A 22239-nucleotide genomic window follows, 5' to 3' on the forward strand; every position below is an offset into this window, starting at 1 on the left:
CCTCGTGGTGGCTCGTGCCGGCCCCCGAGGTGACTGCTTCGGGGAGACGCCGCCTCTCCGAGAAGGTTTGCAGCTTGCAGACACGCACCAGACCCTGCAGACCAGGAGGGGAGGTCGCCGGCCCCAGGGTGCCGCCGGCAGTGAGCTGCAGTGAATCCCAGACGGAGCAGTGCCTGACGATTTTTATTAAAATAAAAAAAAAAAAAGGTAAAACTGTGCTAAGCGAAGAGACTTCCTCTTGCAGGCGAAACCTGAGTGCCTGGCTACCTCTTTTGGTTCTGCAGCCAGAAGATGACCCGCCCGGGTGACCCACGCCCCCCCTCACCCCTCCCCCCCCCCCCCCCCCCCCGGGAACGCCCAGGAAGCCCGTTCCCTCTTCCAGCTGGACCTAGCTGGATTCATGGCCCACCCTCATCCCGACCCCCCTCCCCACCCCGGCCTCAGACTCCCCCGGCCCCTCGGCCCCTCGGTGGATGGGGCACTCCAGAGCAGAGACGGAGCTGGGCCAGTTGGTGCGGCCCACGTGGAGAGGTGAGGAAGGGGACTTCACAGCAGGTGCGCTGTGATCAGAAGGAGGCAGCTGCTGGGAAAAGACCCTCCCAGGGCCAAAGTCCGGCTCTGGGGCCCAGGGTCATGCGGAAGAGGGGATGAGGGTGCTGATGCGGGGCGGCCGTCTTCTGGGAAGTCACAGGGGTGCTGAATGAGCGAATGTAGAACCACAGTTTGGGGAAACCCGGGGTCATCCGTCCACTTATGGGGTATGGAGGATATAAGCACCTCTGTGTGCTCCCCTGGTGTGTGCTCAGACGGGAAAGAATCCACCTGCAATGTGGGAGACCTGGGTTTGATCCCTGTTGGGAAGATCCCCTGGAGGAGGGCATGGCAACCCACTTCAGTATTCTGGCCTGGAGAATCCCATGGACAGAGGAGCCTGGTGGGTTACACTCTGCTGGGTCGCAAAGAGTCGGACATGGCTGAGCAACTAACTTCTTTCTATCTATGTATCTCAGTCGTATCCAACTCTTTGTGACTCCACGGACTGTAGCCCACCAGGCTCCCTTGTCCACGGGATTCTCCAGGCCAGAATACTGGAGTGGGTTGCCATGCCCTTCTCCAGGGGATGTTCCGGACCCAGGGACCGAACCTCAGTCCTCTGCACTGCAGGCAGATTCTTTACCACCCGAACCACCAGGGAAGCACGACGATTATTATTTTGTCTTGCTTGATTGCTTTTCTTTGTTTCTCTGTTTTCTCGGTTCTCTGATTGAATGTATTCTTTGGAACTCAGGGAGGCCTGGGGGCAAAGCTTTGCTACAAACTAGAAAGCAGGCTGGGGACATTGCAGGGCAGGTCTGTTCTGGGAAGGCCTCGTAGGCACCTGCCCAGTTACAGTGGGGAGGAACACGTCCGTTCTCCATGTGGTATGAGATTCTTTAGTTGTTGAAAAGCACTTTAGGTGACGAGATGGCAGTCTGGCAGCCAACCAAGCTCCACTCTCATGCAAACTGTGAACTTTGTCCACTTGGTGTCTTTCCAGCAGGTGGGGGGTCTGCTCTCCATCCTGGCTCTCAGGGGTCCTGGCTCTAGCAAATGTGAAAGCAGAAGGTAAGAGAAGCGTGATCTGCCACTGAGCAGGGTCAGGCCACGCCCCTGGGTAGATGCTGATGACATCTGGGGTGAGCCTGTAAGGGGAAATCCAGTTGCCCTCATTTCCTCTTCCTCCCCATGGAGACCAGACCCATGGGCGGATGGATGGATGCATGAATGATGGATAGATGGATGGTGGATGGATGGACGATGGATGAATGGTGGATGGATGGATGGATGACGGCTGGATGGATGCATGCATGTACGGATGATGGATGGAAGATGGATGATGGATGGATGGATGATGGATGATGGATGGATGATGGATGGATGGATGATGGATGATGGATGGATGATGGATGGATGATGATGGATGTATGGATGGATGATGGATGGATGGGTGATGGATGAAGAATGGATGATGGGTGGATGGATGAATTGATGAGAGGATGGATGGATGAACAGATAGATGTTTAGACGGATGGATGGATGGGTTGATGGGTAAGTGGATAGATGGGCCAGGTCACGGTCCTGAGCCTGCACTTTGGATTCCATCACACCTTTGAGAGCAAAGTGGACCACAAGAGGTGATGAAGCCAGCCCCTAGTTTTGCAGGAACCACAACTGGCCTCTCAGAAAGGCGGGTCCCTGTACCATTGCCTCCGGGCTTCTGTGCAGCCCTGGGTGGACCACTTGGTACGGAGAATCAGGTGAACACACAAGAAGAGGAAGGGACACGCCCTTCAGCTCACCCATCAGCGCTCTCCATCAGGTCTGGTGGTTTCTCTTGAGAGGCTGGCACTGACAAAACCTCAAGACGAAAAACAAGGTCATGGGTACAGGAGGCCCACGGGGAAGGTTTCAGTTCCCCATAGCCCTGGCACGAGGCCAGGCTGTGAGGTCTCCTTGTATGAGTGCTAACAGAATCAAGGGGATCAGAAAGGGCTCTTGGTCCCACTAAGTGGGACCCAGGAGGAGATGAGTCTGCGTTGTTCAACTGGCATGAGTTACAACAGCCCAAAGCTGGAAACAACCCGTGTCCATGCACGGAGGGGTGGTTGATAAGCAGATGATGGGTGGGTGGATTGGTGGATGATGGATGGTTGGATGGAAGGATGGATGGGTGGATGAAGGATGGATGATGGATGGATGAGTGGATGGATGGGTAGATGGGTGGATGGATGGATGGATGGAGGATGGATGGATGGATGATTGGTAAGTGGATGATGGGTGGATGGATGGATGGAGGATGGATGAATGATGGATGGGTGGGTGGGTGGGTGGATGGATGATGGGCAGGTGGGTGGGTGGACGGATGGATGGATGGATGGTTATGTGGGTGGACGGATGGATGGATGGATGGTTATGTGGGTGGATGGATAAGTAGGTGAATTAAAGGATAGATGGACGGATGGATGATGGATAAATGGCATGGGTCCATCCACACAGTGGAATATTACGCAGCCATGAAAAGGAGTGAGGCTCTGACACAGGGTGCAACGTGGATGGACCCTGAAGACACGCTGCTCAGTGAGACAATCAGACACAGAAGGACGCACAGTGTGTGAGTCCATCTGTAGGAAACGTCCAGAACAGGCAGATGTACAGACGGAGGAAGTGGCTTTGTGGTGCCAGGGGCTGGGGGAAGGGGGATGGCTTATTGGGGTGGTGTGTCTTTGTGGGGGGATGGAGATGTTCCAAACCTCGATAAAGTCAAAAAATGCACAACACTGCGGATTTTGAAATGATTCATTGAATGCTATGTGGATTTCACCGAAATTAAAAAAAAAAAAAAAGCAAGAATCAGACAGACTCTGTCCTTGAGAGCGTCAACTGCCCCAGGGCTTTCGAGTCCCCTGCTGGGTCCCTTCTGGCTCACCAACAAGAGCCCACAGCCCAGGGAGTAGATGGGATATCTGACGAGGAAACAGGGTCCCTGGGTGGCCTGGATGGTCCTGGCAAGCAGAACGCGGCTGGCTGCACACAAAACCGACGAGACCCTGGAGATGGCTGTCCGCAAGCGAAAACAAAAGGCCAAACTGACGGAGGATGCAGAATCCGTAGCTCGCACTTGACTCACCCGTTTCAGATTCTAAAGCCCCTCGGGCGTGAGTTCCTCACGACGGTTTGTCTCATGGCAGCGCTGATCCTGTAACTGAAAGCAAGTCCTGGGCTCCTTGAGATGCTCGAGGACCCACCTCAACAAGGCTGGACCGTATGGAGGTGTGCAGGCTCCTGGCCAAGGACACAGCCCCCCAAGAACAAACCCTCCCCTGCCAGCTCTGTCTCTGCCCTCTGGGTCTCCTGGCCCAGGGTCTCCAGAACCCCGATTTCTCTGCACCCCCAAAAGACTCGAAATCTTGCATGTCTTAAATAATACCGCTGTGGGGGTCGCTGAGGGTGTGTGTCTGTGCTAAGTCACTTCAGTCGTGTCTGACTCTTCGCGACCCCATGGACTGCAGCCCTCTGTCCATGGGATTCTCCAGGCAGGAACACTGGAGTGGGTTGCCATGCCCTCCTCCAGGGAATCTTCCAGACCCAGGGATCAAACCCACATCTCTTTTCTCTCCTGCATTGCCAGGCAGGTTCTTTACCACTAGCGCCACCTGGGAAGCCCAACCAGCTGGTACAAATGACATAAGCTGGACATATTAAAATAATTGGAATCTATTATCCCCGAGTCCTGGGAACCACACGTCCGAGGCCAAGGGGTCCCAGGGCTAAGCTCCATCCAGAGGCTCCAGGGGAGGCACCTTCCCGCCTCTTCCAGCTTCTGGGGGCTCCAGGCGTCCATCCCTGGGCTGGTGGCCGCCTCCCTCCCGTCTCTGCCTGTGTCTCCTAGTGGCTTCTTCTCTGAGCCCGTGTCTCTCCTCTTCGCTGTCTTACAAGGACCCTGTCCTTGGGTTTAGGGCCATTGTTCTCCAGGAGGAACCTCACCTGGATTATTGCATGAATTAACCTCTGCAGAGAGTGTTTCCACTTCAGTCACAAGGTTGGCATAAGTCTTCAGGCCCCGGGGCTCAGCCGCAGAGAGAAGGGAGCCCTAAGGCTACCCCCAGACTCTCCCCGCGAGCGTGGCTTGCTTTGCGGTGGGGAGTGGGTTAATTCTGAGACAACCTGGGGGTTGTGAGGCCACCCGCAGACGACACCCACCTCTGTGTGGTTTCGGGGTTTTCCTCTGGGGCAGGTCTTGGCCCCCCTCTCTCATCAAGGCGAAGACAGAACAGCTCAGAGTGAGGGACCCCATCCCCTCTTCCTTCTTGTCAAGATTTCCTGGCTTTGGACAGCTCAGAACCGAGACTGGAGGGGTGGGGAGGCGAGGAGACGAAGTAGGAGGGACATCTGTCTGGCCACCGTCTCCTGGGACGGCGCGCCTCAGGCAGGGGATGTGTTCATTTCTTCCCTCGTGGCATCCACAGGTGGACGGGGTTCTGAACAAAGTGCTTGATCAGCCAGGCAGAGGGGCAGGGTTCTCTGAGGTGGGCCATTGTGTGCGATTATGATAACAGACGCAACAGAGAGCGAGTCCAAGAAACAGTTTCAACGTTAAGAGTCACAGGGGCCTTTTCCAAGCAACACATCCCAGCAGGTACCACTGTTGCAAGCTAATCTTCCCCTACCTGCTTTCCACATGCGACACAAGGAACCGTAAAGCTTGTTTGCCTCGCTGCGGAGACGCAAAGTGAACGCTAGGGGCCTGGTTCATTCATGGAAAGACCCGGACGTCAGGGTTCTGGCCACGGTGGGTGCTGAAACCCTCTGCACAGAGGGAGAAGGGCCCCATGGCACAGTAAACACTTCTTCCAGCTCTAAAGGGAAAAGTGAAAGTGTGAGTCTCTCAGTCGTGTTTGACTCTTTGCGACCCCAAGGACGGTAGCCCGCCAAGCTCCGCTGTCCACGGGATTCTGCAGGCAAGGATACTGGAGTGGGTTGCCATTTCCTCCTCCAGGGGAACTTCCTGACCCAGGGCTCAAACCCTGCATTGTGAGTAGACTCTTTAACATCTGAGCCACCAGGGAAGCCCTATCCAGCCCCTAAATATCCCTGCAATTCTGCATGTCAGCCATTGTCACAGCAGCTGCAAGATGCTTGGTGAGCAAAGAGGTGAAAAATGGAACCGAGAGAAGGCAGGAAGTGAAGAGCCGGCCCCACCCAGCCCCTCGCTGTAGGAAGCAGCAAGTTTACCTGTGAGCCAGGCTGGGTGACTGAGATGGGCTGCAAAGCTAGGTACTGTCTCGGGGAGAGGGAGATGCCAGCAATAACTGGCGGGGGTTTCCCTGGGTTTGCTGATCGTACGTCCTTGCGGAATCCGTAAAACTAGCAGCCTCAAATTCACTGATCAGCAGAGCGAGGCTCCTGGCATGCGATCTTTGAGAAGAGTGAAACTTGTTGCAGAAATGCACAAGGAACCAAGCGGTATCGTTTTAAACAAGGATGGGACGCACGAGGCGAAGTTCATGAAACATGAAGCAGAGAGACTGGTGGGCCCTTGATCAAGACAATTTTGTGCAAAGTGGCAGTTCTCTCAACTGAGGATGAGGTGTGCGGAGAAGGAGAGTTGGAGAAGGGTTTGGGAGAGTAGAGAGGTAGGAAGGTGGATGGATGGATGGGTGGGTGGATGGTGGGTGGATAGATGGATTGATGGATAAATAGATGAGTGGGTGGATGGATGGATGGATGGATGGTTCATGGGTAGGTGAGTGGATGGATGACGGATAGATGGGTGACCAGATGGATGGGTGGATGGATGGATAGGTGGATAGATGGATGGATGAGTGTGTTGGATGGGTGAATGGATGCTTGGGTGGGTAGGTTAATGATGGACGGATAAGTGGATGGATGGGTGGATGGATAGGTGAGTGGATGGATGGGTGGGTGTGTAGGTTGATGGATGGGTGGATGAGTAGATGGATGGATGATGGATGGATGGGTGAATGGATGGATGAGTGGGTGAGGGGGTTGATGGATGGATGGACGGATGGGTGGGTGGGTGGATGGATGGGTGGATGGTGGATGGATGGGTGAGTGGATGGATGGGTGGCTGGGTAGGTTGATGGATAGATGGGTAGATGGATGGATGGATGAGTGGATGGATGGATGGGTGGATGGTTGATGGATGGATGGATGGATGGGTGGATGGATGGATGAGTGGATAAATGAGTGTGTGGGTGGATGGATGAGTGGGTGAGTGGATGGATGAACGGGTGGGTGGATAGATGGATGGACAGATAGATGAGTGGGTGGATGGATGGATGGATGGGTGGATGGGTAGGTTAATGGATGGATGGGTGACCAGATGGATGGGTGGATGGATGGATGAGTGGGTTGGATGGGTGAATGGATGCTTGGGTGGGTAGGTTAGTGATGGATGGATAAGTGGATGGATGGGTGGATGGATAGGTGAGTGGATGGATGGGTGGGTGTGTAGGTTGATGGATGGGTGGATGAGTAGATGGATGGATGGTGGATGGATGGGTGAACAGACGGATGGGTGGGTGGGTGGATGGATGGGTGGATGGTGGATGGATGGGTGAGTGGATGGATGGGTGGCTGGGTAGGTTGATGGATGGATGGATGGATGGGTGAATGGATGGATGAGTGGAGAAATGAGTGTGTGGGTGGATGGATGAGTGGGTGAGTGGATGGATGGATGGATGGGTGGATAGATGGATGGATAGATAGATGAGTGGGTGGATGGATGGATGGATGGGTGGCTGGGTAGGTTGATGGATGGATGGGTGACCAGATGGATGGGGGTGTAGATGGATAGGTGGATGGATGGATGAGTGTGTGCATGGATGGGTGAGTGGATGGATGGGTGGGTAGGTTGATGGTGGATGGATGATGGATGGTGGGTGAATGGATGGATGGATGGGTGGGGGGATTGATGGATGGGTGGATGGATGAGTGGGTGGATGGATGAATGATGAGTGGGTGGATGGATGATGGATGGATGGGTGAGTGAATGGATGGGTGGATGGATAGATGAGTGGGTAGATGGTTGGGTGGGTAGGTTGATGGATGGATGGATGAGTGGGTGGCTGAGTGGGTGGGGGGTTGGTGGCTGGCTGGATGAGTGGATGGATAGATGATGGATGGATGGGTGAATGGATGGATGTGTGGGTGAACAGAGGGATGGATGGATGAGTGGATGATGGCTGGCTGGCTGGCTGGATGAGTGGCTGGGTGGATGGCTGGATGGCGGATAGAAGGTTTATGGGTGGGTAGATAGTGGGTGGATGAATGGATGGATGAGTGGATGGATGATGGATGGGTGGATGGATGGGTGAGTGGATGGATGGATGATGAGTGGATGGATGGGTGCGTGCATGAACGGATAAAGAGCACAAAGGCGGCCAGTGCTGTGACTTCTCAGACCCTAGTGCATTTCACTGGTCACTGGGATTCTCAATCCTTCCAACCGTGAATGAAAAACACGGACTTCCGTATCACAGAACAAACACTACTGCAGCCATTCAGCCAGCAATGTCACCTGACCGTGAGGCCTCAGGGACCTCAGGACTGAAACGGACGGAATGCACACCACCCCCTGCCCCGACCCAGTCCTCAGCCCCCATAGCCGCTCCCAACAGAGCACCCTGAGAGGACTTGGGGGAAAAACAGGATACTGGCCCCAGATAACTGGGGTGCACACCAAACAGATGACTTCAATGAGCTCAGACTCCTGCACGGAGCTTCCCGGGTGGGGCTGTGGTAAGGAACCCGCCTGCCAACCAGGAGACAGAGAGACGCAGGTTCTATCCCTGGGCCAGGAAGATCCCCTGCAGGAGGAAATGGCAACCCACTCTGGTATTCTTGCCTGGAGAATCCCATGGGCAGAGGAGCCTGGTGGGCTACAGTCCATGGGGTCTCAAGAGTCGGACGCAACAGCGTGCACGCCATATGCATGGACTCAGGTGAGAGACCCGAAGACATCATTTCTTGGATTGCCATTTCCTCCTCCAGGGGAACTTCCTGACCCAGGGCTCGAACCCTGCATTGTGAGTAGACTCTTTAACATCTGAGCCACCAGGGAAGCCCTATCCAGCCCCTAAATATCCCTGCAATTCTGCATGTCAGCCATTGTCACAGCAGCTGCAAGATGCTTGGTGAGCAAAGAGGTGAAAAATGGAACCGAGAGAAGGCAGGAAGTGAAGAGCCGGCCCCACCCAGCCCCTCGCTGTAGGAAGCAGCAAGTTTACCTGTGAGCCAGGCTGGGTGACTGAGATGGGCTGCAAAGCTAGGTACTGTCTCGGGGAGAGGGAGATGCCAGCAATAACTGGCGGGGGTTTCCCTGGGTTTGCTGATCGTACGTCCTTGCGGAATCCGTAAAACTAGCAGCCTCAAATTCACTGATCAGCAGAGCGAGGCTCCTGGCATGCGATCTTTGAGAAGAGTGAAACTTGTTGCAGAAATGCACAAGGAACCAAGCGGTATCGTTTTAAACAAGGATGGGACGCACGAGGCGAAGTTCATGAAACATGAAGCAGAGAGACTGGTGGGCCCTTGATCAAGACAATTTTGTGCAAAGTGGCAGTTCTCTCAACTGAGGATGAGGTGTGCGGAGAAGGAGAGTTGGGGAAGGGTTTGGGAGAGTAGAGAGGCAGGAAGGTGGATGGATGGATGGGTGGGTGGATGGATGGGGGGGTAGATGGATTGATGGATAAATAGATGAGTGGGTGGATGGATGGATGGATGGATGGTTCATGGGTAGGTGAGTGGATGGATGACGGATAGATGGGTGACCAGATGGATGGGTGGATGGATGGATAGGTGGATAGATGGATGGGTGGATGGATGGATAGGTGGATAGATGGATGGGTGGATGGATGGATGAGTGTGTTGGATGGGTGAATGGATGCTTGGGTGGGTAGGTTAATGGATGGACGGATAAGTGGATGGATGGGTGGATGGATAGGTGAGTGGATGGATGGGTGGGTGTGTAGGTTGATGGAAGGGTGGATGAGTAGATGGATGGATGATGGATGGATGGGTGAATGGATGGATGAGTGGGTGAGGGGGTTGATGGATGGATGGATGGACGGATGGGTGGGTGGGTGGATGGATGGGTGGATGGTGGATGGATGGGTGAGTGGATGGATGGGTGGCTGGGTAGGTTGATGGATAGATGGGTAGATGGATGGATGGATGAGTGGATGGATGGATGGGTGGATGGTGGATGGATGGATGGATGGATGGGTGAATGGATGGATGAGTGGATAAATGAGTGTGTGGGTGGATGGATGAGTGGGTGAGTGGATGGATGAATGGGTGGGTGGATAGATGGATGGATAGATAGATGAGTGGGTGGATGGATGGATGGATGGGTGGCTGGGTAGGTTGATGGATGGATGGGTGGATGGATGGATGAGTGTGTGCATGGATGGGTGAGTGGATGGATGGGTGGGTAGGTTGATGGTGGATGGATGATGGATGGTGGGTGAATGGATGGATGGATGGGTGGGGGGATTGATGGATGGGTGGATGGATGAGTGGGTGGATGGATGAATGATGAGTGGTGGGTGGATGGATGATGGATGGATGGGTGAGTGAATGGATGGGTGGATGGATAGATGAGTGGGTAGATGGTTGGATGGGTAGGTTGATGGATGGATGGATGAGTGGGTGGCTGAGTGGGTGGGGGGTTGGTGGCTGGCTGGATGAGTGGATGGATAGATGATGGATGGATGGGTGAATGGATGGATGGGTGGGTGGGGATTGATGGATGGATGGATGTGTGGGTGAACAGAGGGATGGATGGATGAGTGGATGATGGCTGGCTGGCTGGCTGGATGAGTGGCTGGGTGGATGGCTGGATGGCGGATAGAAGGTTTATGGGTGGGTAGATAGTGGGTGGATGAATGGATGGATGGGTGGATGGATGGATGGGTGAGTGGATGGATGGATGATGGATGGATGGGTAGGTGGATGGATGGATGAGTGGATGGATGGGTGCGTGCATGAACGGATAAAGAGCACAAAGGCGGCCAGTGCTGTGACTTCTCAGACCCTAGTGCATTTCGCTGGTCACTGGGATTCTCAGTCCTTGCAACCGTGAATGAAAACCACTGAGTTCCGCATCACAGAACAAACACTACTGCGGCCATTCAGCCAGCAATGTCACCTGACCGTGAGGCCTCAGGGACCTCAGGACTGAAACGGACGGAATGCACACCACCCCCTGCCCCGACCCAGTCCTCAGCCCCCATAGCCTCTCCCAACAGAGCACCCTGAGAGGACTTGGGGGAAAAACAGGATATTGGCCCCAGATAACTGGGGTGCACACCAAACAAATGACTTCAATGAGCTCAGACTCCTGCACGGAGCTTCCCGGGTGGGGCTGTGGTAAGGAACCCACCTGCCAACGCAGGAGACAGAGAGACGCAGGTTCTATCCCTGGGCCAGGAAGATCCCCTGCAGGAGGAAATGGCAACCCACTCCGGTATTCTTGCCTGGAGAATCCCATGGGCAGAGGAGCCTGGTGGGCTACAGTCCATGGGGTCGCAAGAGTCGGATGCAACAGCATGCATGCCATATGCATGGACTCAGGTGAGAGACCCGAAGACATCATTTCTTGGATTTGTATCTTCTCTCCTGTTCCAAAGCCTCTGTCTGAGCTTCACCTGTCACTGTCTACCTCTCACAAAGGAAGTAAGCCAAACCCCCTGCATCTTTCAGACCACATCTATAACACCGCTCACACATCAGCATCTGATGAATTCCCAGAATCTGTAGCACAGGCTGTGTTGTCAGTGAAATGTCCTCCCCGATCTCCAGTTGCTTAGCAAGCTTAAACAACCCAGAGTGGTACCCTGGGTCCTTTCTCACGGAACCTTTTTGATTCTTGCATGCTCACCATCAACAAGGGCTGGACACGGATCACCCCTCCTTGTCCAATCAGCCCCTGGACAATTTCCAGGGACTTGGGGCAACTTCTGGCTGCCTCGCACCAGCCCTCAAGGGTCTGTGTCCGCAAATCCCAAAATCAGAGATGATGCACGTGTTGTACCATCGGCGGGAGAGAAAGGGACGGGGTCAGAAAGTCTCCAAGGGAGCCATACATATCTCAGCTTTCCTTTCAGGAAGGAGAAAGGGAGAGCTCGGGCTGGTGTCCTTTATTAAATAGAAAGACTTCCTCGTGGGGATTTTCTCAAGGCAAGAAAAAGAGTCGGACACGACTGAGCTTCCAGACCTTGGTGAAGTCCTTGTGGACACAGCGGGTGGAGAAGACAGGAAAAACGGAGAGAGTGGCATTGATACATACGCATGTGTGTGTGTGCTGAGTCGTGTCCAACGCTTCGCGGCCCTGTGGAGCCCCGCCAGGCTCCTGTATGAAAGGGGATTCCCCACAAGAACACTGCAGTGTGTGGCCACGCCCTGCTCCAGGGGATTTTCCCCGCCCAGGGATCCAATCGGCGTCTCTTACGTCTCCTGCGTGGGCAGGCGGGTCCTTTACCCGCTGAGCCACCAGAGAAGACCTGAAACATATACATGACTGTGTGTGAAACCAGACATTTGGTGAGAAGCTGCTCTATAGCTCCGGGAGCTTAGCTCGGTGCTCTTGATGACCAGAGGGGTGGGTGGGGGAGGCTCAAGAGAGAGGAGATACGTGCATAAGATTAGGCGATTCACCTCTTGTTCAGCAGAAACTAACGCAACACCATAAAGTGATTCTCCTCCAATTAAAAAGGATCTTATGATAAGTTCAGTTCAGTGCAGTCGCTCAGTCGTGTCCGACTCTCTGCGACCCCATGAATCGCAGCACGCCAGGCCTCCCTGTCCATCACCATCTCCCGGAGTTCACTCAGACTCACGTCCATCGAGTCTGTGATGCCATCCAGCCATCTCATCCTTGGTCGTCCCCTTCTCCTCCTGCCCTCAATCCCTTCCAGCATCAGAGTCTTTTCCAGTGAGTCAGCTCTTCGCATGAGGTGGCCAGAGTACTGGAGTTTCAGCTTCAGCATCGTTCCCTCCAAAGAAATCCCAGGGCTGATCTTTAGGATGGACTGGTTGGATCTCCTTGCAGTCCAAGGGACTCTCAAGAGTCTTCTCTAACACCACAGTTTAAAAGCATCAATTCTTTGGCGCTCAGCTTTCTTCACAGTCCAACTCTCGCATCCATACATGACCACTGGAAAAACCATAGCCTTGACTAGATGGAACTTTTTTGGCAAAGTAATGTCTCTGCTTTTGAATATGCTATCTAGGTTGATCATAACTTTTCTTCCAAGGAGTAAGCGTGTTTTAATTTCATGGCTGCAGTCACCATCTGCAGTGATTTTGGAGCCCCCAAAATAAAGTCTCACAGTGTCTCCACTGTTTCCCCATCTATTTCCCACGAAGTGATGGGACCAGATGCCATGATCTTCATTTTCTGAATGTTGAGCTTTAAGCCAACTTTTTCACTCTCCACTTTCACTTTCATCAAGAGGCTTTTTAGTTCCTCTTCACTTTCTGCCATAAGGGTGGTGTCATCTGCATATCGGAGGTGATTGATATCTCTCCCGGCAATCTTGATTCCAGCTTGTGCTTCTTCCAGCCCAGCGTTTCTCATAATGTACTCTGCATAGAAGTTAAATAAGCAGGGTGACAATATACAGTCTTGACATACTCCTTTTCCTGTTTGATAAACCATAATGGAAAAGAATATTAAGAAAAGAATGCACATATACATATAGCCAAATCGCTTTGCTACACAACAGGAATTAACAATATTGTAAATCAAATTCTTGAAGAGCTGGGAATACCAGACCACCTGACCTGCCTCCTGAGAAATCCGTATGCAGGTCAGGAAGCAACAGTTAGAACTGGACATGGAACAACAGACTGGTTCCAAATAGGGAAAGGAGTACGGCAAGGCTGTATATTGTCACCCTGCTTATTTAACTTATATGCAGAGTACATCATGAGAAACGCTGGGCTGGAGGAAGCACAAGCTGGAATCAAGATTGCCGGGAGAAATATCAATCACCTCACATGTGCAGATGACTCCACCCTTATGACAGAAAGTGAAGAGGAGCTAAAAAGCCTCTTGATGAAAGTGAAAGAGGAGAGCGAAAAAGCTGGCTTGAAACTCAACATTAAAAAAATGAAGATCATGACATCCAGTCCCATCACTTCATGGGAAATAGAAGGGGAAACAATGGAAACAGTGAGAGACTTTTTCTTGGACTCCAAAATCACTGCAGATGGTGATTGCACCCATGAAATTAACAGACACTAGCTCCTTGGAAGAAAAGTTATGACCAACTTCGACAGCATGTTAAAAAGCAGAGACATTACTTGGCCAACAAAGGTCCATCTCGTCAAAGCTATGGTGGATCCAGTGGTCGTGTATGGATGTGAGAGCTGGACTATAAAGAAAGCTGAGCCCTGAAGAACTGATAATTTTGAACTGTGGTGTTGGAGAAGGCTTGACAGTCCCTTGGACTGCAAGGAGATCCAATCAGTCTATACGAAAGGAAATCAGTCTTGACGATTCATTGGAAGGACTGATGCTGGCGTTGAAGCTCCCATACTTTCGCCACCTGATGGGAAGAACTGACTCTTTGGAAAAGACCCTGATGCTGGGAAAGATGGAGGGCGGGAGGAGAAGGGGACGACAGAGGATGAGATGGCTGGATGGCATCACTGACTCGATGGACATGAGTTTGAGTAAGCTCTAGGAGTTGGTGATGGACAGGGAGGCCTGGCATGCTGCAGTCCATGGGGTCGCAAAGAGTCGGACACGACTGAGCGACTGAACTGAACTGAAAACAACACTTCAATACAAATAGATAGATACGGAAAACATGGTGATTCTGGTGCTCCCTGTGTAGATCTGGGGGAGAAAGACTGTGGAGCTGTGAGGAACGCTTTTGAGAAATGATGGAGAAGACTGCAAAGCCTGAGGACATGACTCATGTGTGCAAAGTGGGAACAACCACCCTGAAAATACAGCTCAGCTTTGCATGCCTGGAGCGGGGAGGGCCCTTGCTGAAGCGACCTCCTGCTCCAGGAAGCACCTTGTGTGTCTGTCTACAATCTCATGATGGGCCACGTAGGCGAAGGGAAGTGTGAGATGAACGTGAACTTATCACAGCGAGCTCTAACCACAGCCTCCACCTGGAAGCTGCCGGCCGGGGTACGGTTTGGCTTCGTGTTGATCAGCCAGGATATTGTTCTCCGGGGGAACTCCACCAGAGGGCTCTGAGCTCCTCGCCCCCAGGGAAAGTCCTCATAAGGACCTTGGGCTACTGCCCCCTGGGCTCCGTGCAGAGGAACCCTGTCTGCACCAGGAGGCCAGGTTCATCTCAGCTTCCTTCAACCAGCCCTGTGGTCCCTCCCGCCTTTGAAGCTCTCATCCTGTTCTCCTACGGGTACTCCGCCTTCACCTCCGCAGGCTATCAGCCTTTGTCATCTTCCTTCAAAGCCCTGCTGTAAACCGTAGCTCTTCTGTGCTTTGCTCGTGTGAAGTGAAGATGCTGTTGTTGTTCAGCGGCTCGGTCGTGTCCCAATCTCGGCGACCCTGTGGATGGGAGCCCGCCAGGCTCCTCTGTCCGTGGGATTCTCCAGGCAAGAATACAGGAGTGCGTTGCCATTCCTGTCTCCAGGGGATCTTCCCCACCCAGGGATCGAACCCTGTGTGTCTTGCATTGGCAGGTGGATTCTCTATCGTTGAGCTACCAGGGAAGCCCCTGGCGTGTATGCAGTCAAGACTTGACCTGACTCAAAGACACATCCAAAGCTCCAATCCTTTGGCCACCTGATGTGGAGAGCTGACTCAACGGAAAAGACCCTGATGCTGGGAAAGATTGAGGGCAGGAAGAGAAGGGGGTGACAGAAAATGAGATGGTTGGATGGCATCACCGACTCGATGGACATGAGTTTGAGTGACTGGACAACACGGAAGACAGGTCTGCCTTTGCCTCCAGGCCCCTGGAGTTTCCTTCTCAGAGCCATGCCTTTGTTTATTTGGGGGCTTAAGTAACTGGACCCTTTAATGATGCAGTTTATGATAGAGACTTTGGGACACACCATGTAAGATCCAAACTCCAGGGGAAGACAGAGACTGCACATATTAGTTTCCTGAACTTCTGGGAGGGGCTGGAGACTTCAGAACAGACATGTGGCTACTATGTGTTTGAGTACTGATAAATATTGGATGCTGAGCTTCAGGGGAGCTTCCCTGGTGAACAATACTCCATGCATATTGTGACGCATTGATGCTGGCATGAATGGATGGATGGATAATTGAACTGGTGGATGGATAATTGAATTGGTGGATGGATGGATGGTTGGATAGATAATTGAATTGGTGGATAGATGATGAGTGGATGGATGGGTAGATGGATAATTGAACTAGTGGAGAGATGGGTGGATGGATGGATAACTGAGTTGGTGGGTAGATGGATGGATAAATGAACTGGTGGGTGGATGGATGGGTAGATGGATGGATGGATGATGGATAATCGAATTGGTGAATGAATGGATGGATGGGTGGGTGGAAGGGTGGATGATGGATAATTGAATTGGTGGATGGATGGATGGGTAACTAAGTTAGTGGGTGGATGGATGGATAACTAAGTTAGTGGATGGATAACTAAGTTAGTGGATGGATGGAGGGAGGGGTGGATGGGTGGATGAAGGATAAGTGAATTGGTGGATGGATGGATAACTGAGTTGGTGAATAGATGGGTGGATAAATGAACTGGTGGGTGGATGGATGGGGGAATGGATGGATGGATGATGGATAATCGAATTGGTGGCTGGCTGGATGGATAACTGAGTTAGTGGATGGAGGGATGGATGGGTGGAAGGGTGGATGATGGATAATTGAATTGGTAGATGGATGGATGGATGGGTAGATGGGTGGATGGCTGGCTGGATGATAATTGAATTGGTGGGTGGATGGATGGATAACTAAGTTAGTGGATGGATAACTAAGTTGCTGGATGGATGGATGGAGGGGTGGATGGGTGGATGATGGATAAGTGAATTGGTGGATGGATAGATGGATGGATGGATGGGTGAATGGGTGGATGATGGATAACTGAATTGGTGGATGGATGGATAAGTGAGTTGGTGGATAGATGGGTAGATAAATGAACTAGTAGGTGGATGGATGGATGGAGGGGTGGATGGATAGTTGAAGTAGTGGATAGATGGATAATTGAATTGGTGGATGGATGGATGGATGGATAACTGAGTTAGTGGATGGATGGAGGGAGGGGTGGATGGGTGGATGATGGATAAGTGAATTGGTGGATGGATGGATGGATGGATGATGAATAACTGAACCGGTGGATGGATGGATAACTGAGTTGGTGGATAGACGGATAAATGGACTGGTGGGTGGATGGATGGACGGATGGATGAATTGAGGGACAGACGTGTGGACTAATGGATTGTGCCCAGTTTTGCTCCTGTCCTGGGCAAGCTCCTCCTATATCATGACCTTTTTCTGCTGTAGACTCACCCTGGACTCCTTACCTTACGGGACAGCTCCTTTAAGGCTGCTGGTGTCTCCGAACTAACTCAACCCGACTGGACTCTCTTGCCTCCTTCCTACTCCAGCGTGTCCCTTCCCCTGTGGGTTTCCCCCTCAGCTCATGTCACTGCCCTCAGCTGGTAGCCAGAGCGTGGGACCTCAGGTGCAATCCAACCGGACACCCCTGATCGAGCTGCGAGGCCTTCATCCCATCCTCATCCTCCGCTCGGCACCTTCGACACGGCAGCCGCCCCCGCCCCCGCCCCACGCTGCCGATCCTGGTGTGGAGCCACGTGGGAACGCCGAGGCACGACACCAGTGGGAGGCGTCACAGGTCTGCAGTGTAAGGTCTTCCCGCGAGCGCGTGGGTGGGTGAGCACACCCGAGCCTGACTCAGCGTAGCCGTTACTGCAAGAGCTTACTCGGCATCCTGTGTGTGCCTGAGGGCTGTCTCCAATTTCCGGTCGCCTGCAGACAGACGCCTTCACTGCGCACACGCCTTTTACACCCACAGGGACTGTGTGTGTGCGTGCAAGCCCGGTCACGCGGTCACGTCCGTCTCTTTGCGACCCCATGGACTGCAGCCTGCCAGGCTCCTCTGTGCATGGGATTCTCCAGGCCAGAACACTGGAGTGGGTTGCCACGCCCTCCTCCAGGGGATCTTCCCGACCCGGGGATTGAACCCGGGGATCTCCTACATGGGTACGCGCATTCTTTACCCCTAGCGCCACCTTGCGGAGCGGCCACACAAACGTACGGAATACAACTTACACATATGCTCTTGTGTATCTGCGGGAAAATCATTCCATAGGACGAATTACCAACATCGAGATTGCAGACGCAAAGACAATGTGGGCACGTTGAAAGCGGTATGTAATAGAATTTGTCCAACCTCCTTTGGAGAATCAGACGAACTTGCGCACCCAACTCCAGCAGAGCAGAGACTGGATTCTCTGCTCTCTCTTCCATTCACAGGGCGACTTTTTATTATGCTGCGGAGTGGCCACGAATGGATGTGAGAGCTGGACCACAAAGGAGGCTGAGCGCTGAAGAATTGATGCTTTCGAACTGTGGTGCTGGAGAAGACTCTTCAGAGTCCCTACAAAAGCGGGGAGATCAAACCAGTCTATCCTAAAGGAAATCAGTCCTGAATATTCATGGGAAGGACTGATGCTGAAGCTGAAACTCCAATCCTTTGGCCACCTGATGCAAAGAGCTAACTCATTGGAAAAGACCCTGATGCTGGGAAAGATTGAAGGCAGGGGAAGAAGGGGACGACAGAGGATGAGATGGTTGGATGGCATCACCGGCTCAATGGACATGAGTTTCAGCAAACTCTGTCAGACAGTAAAGGACAGGGAGGCCTGGCGGGCTGTAGTCCATGGGGTTGCAGAGAGCTGGACACAACTTTCAACTGAACAGCAAAGGGCACGGGAAATTGCATTAAAAGTTCTGGACTAAATAAAGATCTAACAAGAGACTGAGGTGCAGAGGACGGACGGGTTCCATGAACTGGGTAACGTTCATGGGGAATGACCAGGCTGATGCCTTTGCTAAGGACGGATAATTAACGTTGGCTTCAAAACCAGACCAAAGGATATCTAAGGGAGCTCCCTCCAGTTCCTTAAGGAGGTGCATGCGCCACCTGGTGGAAAGGAGTGGTTCTGACTAAAGTCTCGAGATTTCCTGGTGACTCTGTAGAGTCCACCTGCAATGCAGGAGATGTGGGTTCAATCCCTGGCTGGGGAAGGTCCCCTGGAGAAGGAAATGGCAACCCACTCCAGTACTATTGCCTGGAAAATCCCATGGGCAGAGGAGCATGGTAGGCTACAGTCCATGGGGTCGCAAAGAGTCGGACATGGCTGAGCGACCTTCCGTCAGTGGTAAAGAGTCCACCTGCCATGCAGGAGACCCGGGTTTGATCCCTGGGTCGGGAAGATCCCCTGGAGGAGGGCATGGCAACCCGCCCCAGTACTCTCGTCTGGAGAATCCCACGGACAGAGGAGCCTGGGTGGGGGAGCTACTGTCCAAGAGGTCACAAAGAGTTGGACGTGACTTAGCGAGTGAAACAACAAGTCTTGAGAGGCATGGATCTGTAAGGTGGATGGACAGAGGCGTGGCCCAATGGGCAGATGGAGAGGTGGGTGCGTGGTGCACATACGGACGCCCAGATGGATGGAGGCATGGACAGATGAGTGGACGCAGATGCGCAGGTGGATGGATGGATAGTCAGACCAGTGGACAGCTGGATGCATGAGTGAGTGATTGGGTGGACAGATGGATGGGTGGAAAAATGGATAGATGGGTGGATGGATGGATGGATGGGGGAGTGGATGATGTATGCATGGATGGATGGATGATGGATGGTGAGATGGATGGGTGGAGAGATGGACAGATGGGTGGATGGATGAATAGATAATGGAATATATATTTATGGATGGATGGATGATGGATGGTGAGATGGATAGATGGATGGATGGATGGATAGATGGATGCATGATGGATGATGGATGGGTAAATGGATGGATGAATAGATGGATGGATGATGTATGGATGGATGGATGATGGATGGATGGATGGATGGATGGACTGCTGGATGAGTGGGTGGATGAGTCCCCGGATGTTTGGACAGATGGGTAGATGGATGGATCGATGAACAGATGGATACCTAGGTAGACGGACGTCGGAGGGGGGCTACACGTGGAAAGAGCACAGTCAGCTCTGACAGTCATCCTCAGGTCGGTCACCAGTGGTCTGACCAGCACCATCTTGGTTGTTTTAGGTACAATCAATCTTCAGTTGCAAGGTCAGTTTGTTCCCATTCCTTGAGGCCAGTTCTCAGATCTGGGACAGCCTATGTCATGCCTACAGCCTGGCCATGACGTTGTTAACTTCTCCCCCTGGTAGGCGGTGTCGGTATCTACAAGACAGCTCACAGGAGGTGGCTCAGAACCTCTATAGCTCTTGAATGCGTGCTCCGTTGTTAAATCGTGTCCGACTCTTTGCGACCCCCATGGACCGTAGCGCACCAGGCTCCTCTGTCCGTGGGATTTTTCCAGGCCAGAATACTGCAGTGGGTTGCCTTTTCTGACTTCACTACAGCCCTTCGGGAGGAACTGAAGGTACTTGACTGTGCTTAATGAGTCAACTGTCATAATTTAGTCTCGCTTGACTGATTTTGTGTGGTTCTGCCATGTTCTTACTTCTCTGATTAAACTTCTGCTTCAGCTAAAGCTTATTTTATTTTTCTACAGACAGAAGGCAGGCGGAGGGCGTGGGAGACAAGGACCATAGGTTGTTGCTCCGTTTCAAAGGGACACTGCAGACTGTCAGCAAACCACAAAAAGCCTGCCGACAGACCCGGAGCAGATCCTTCCTGGGAGCACTCGGAAGGAACCGAAATGCACCCACGCCTTGGCTGGTTTCAGACTTTCTGGTCTCCAGAACAGTGAGGGTATACATTTCTGTTCTTTTTGGGGTCACAGTTCACAGCAGCCCTCGGAAACGAACAGAGCGATAACATTTAAGCACAGAACATACATCATTGTCTGCATGGGGTAGAGAGGCACGCTTTACTGTGGTCGGTTGTTGTTCGGTTGCCAAATCATGCCCAACTCTCTGCGACCCCGTGAACTGCAGCACGCCGGGCTTCCCTGCCCTTCACCATCTCCTGAAGCCTGCTCAAACTCATGTCCATGGAGTCGGTGATGCCATCCAACCATCGCATCCTCTGTTGCCCCATTCTCTTCCAATCTTTCCCAGCATCAGGGTCTTTTCCAATGATTTGGCTCTTCACATCAGGTGTCCAGAGTATTGGAGCTTCAGCTTCATTCCTCCCAATGAATATTCAGGGTTGATTTCCTTTAAGATGGACTGGTTTGATCTCCTTGCTGTCCAAGGGACTCTCAAGATAGTTTGAAAGCATCAATTCTTCAGTGCTCAACCTTCTTTATGGTTCAACTCTCACATCCATACGTGACTATAGCTTTGAATACAGACCTTTGTCGGTAAAGTGATGTCTTTGCTTTTTAATATGCTGTGTAGGTTTGTCATAGCTTTTCTTCCAAGGTCAGGCCCACCTAGAATACTCTTCTCATTTCATTAGACTGACAGCATCCATACCTTCACCACTCAGAAGCCACATGCCAATTCCTGCCAAACGGCTTCTTTTTTCCCACCAGGCAATCGGCTTCCTCAGAGGCAACCAGGCTGTGTTTCCGCCGTTTTAAATGGTTTGGATGCCAACACCTGATTAGGGCAGGCCCACCCGGAATAACTTCCCATTTCATTAGCTGGACTCTACAGATGATGGACTTTAACTTCAACTGTAGAATTCCTGCAGCTTTGCAATCTCACCCTGGAAGTGACCGTGCATCCTGTTGCCATTCCCCATCATGCTCAGTGAGAGTGAAATTTACATACCTGGTATTTCTCACTCCTCCAGAGGATTAAGGTCCCTGGGGACTTTGCTTCTGTGTTTCTGGGGAACATTCCGTGGAGGGATATTTTGCTGAAAAATGTACAAGGACTTTCTTTGAATATTTCCCAGATTCTTGCAATTGTCTCTGAGTCTTGCTCGTCCCCAGGAAAAGTGAGTATCTCATGTCTTAATTCGCTTTGCTTGGTACTTGGCAGTTTCCAAATTTAACAGGTCCCCAGGGATACATTTTTGCCTGAAAAATCTCACGAACAGAGGAGCCTGGTGGGGGCTACAGTCCAAAGGGCCACAAACAGCTGGACACGACTGAGCAGTGGGTGCCCATTTCCTTCTCCAGGGGATCTTTCCGACCCAGGAATTGAACCCAGGTCTCCTGCATTGCAGGCAGATTCTTTACCAACTGAGTTATGAGGGAAGCCATTTTATTTATACCATAAAATGACCTAAATGTATGGAGAAGGCAGTGGCACCCCACTCCAGTACTCTTTTGCCTGGAAAATCCCATGGACGGAGGAACCTGATGGGCTGCAATCCATTGGGTTGCTAAGAGTCGGACACGACTGAGCGACTTCACTTTCACTTTTCACTTTCATGCACTGGAGAAGGAAATGGCAACCCACGCCACTGTTCTTGCCTGGAGAATCCCAGGGACGGGGGAGCCTGGTGGGCTGCCTTCTCTGGGGTCACACAGAGTCGGACACGACTGAAGCGACTCAGCAGCAGTATCAGCAGCAGACCTAACTGT

The 22239-nt window shown here is 52.3% G+C and overlaps 1 long non-coding RNA gene across 1 annotated transcript; it reads left to right on the forward strand.

Moving 5' to 3' along the window:
• Positions 1–19: 19 nt before the first annotated feature.
• LOC138930902 (uncharacterized) lies at positions 20–21068 on the forward strand. The gene is made up of 4 exons (XR_011446272.1): positions 20–207; positions 1538–1605; positions 19964–20178; positions 20311–21068. It is a non-coding gene; the product is annotated as an uncharacterized lncRNA (long non-coding RNA).
• Positions 21069–22239: the final 1171 nt, after the last annotated feature.

This window comes from Ovis canadensis, chromosome X (genome assembly GCF_042477335.2).
Source record: "Ovis canadensis isolate MfBH-ARS-UI-01 breed Bighorn chromosome X, ARS-UI_OviCan_v2, whole genome shotgun sequence".
Classification (NCBI taxonomy): domain Eukaryota; kingdom Metazoa; phylum Chordata; class Mammalia; order Artiodactyla; family Bovidae; genus Ovis; species Ovis canadensis.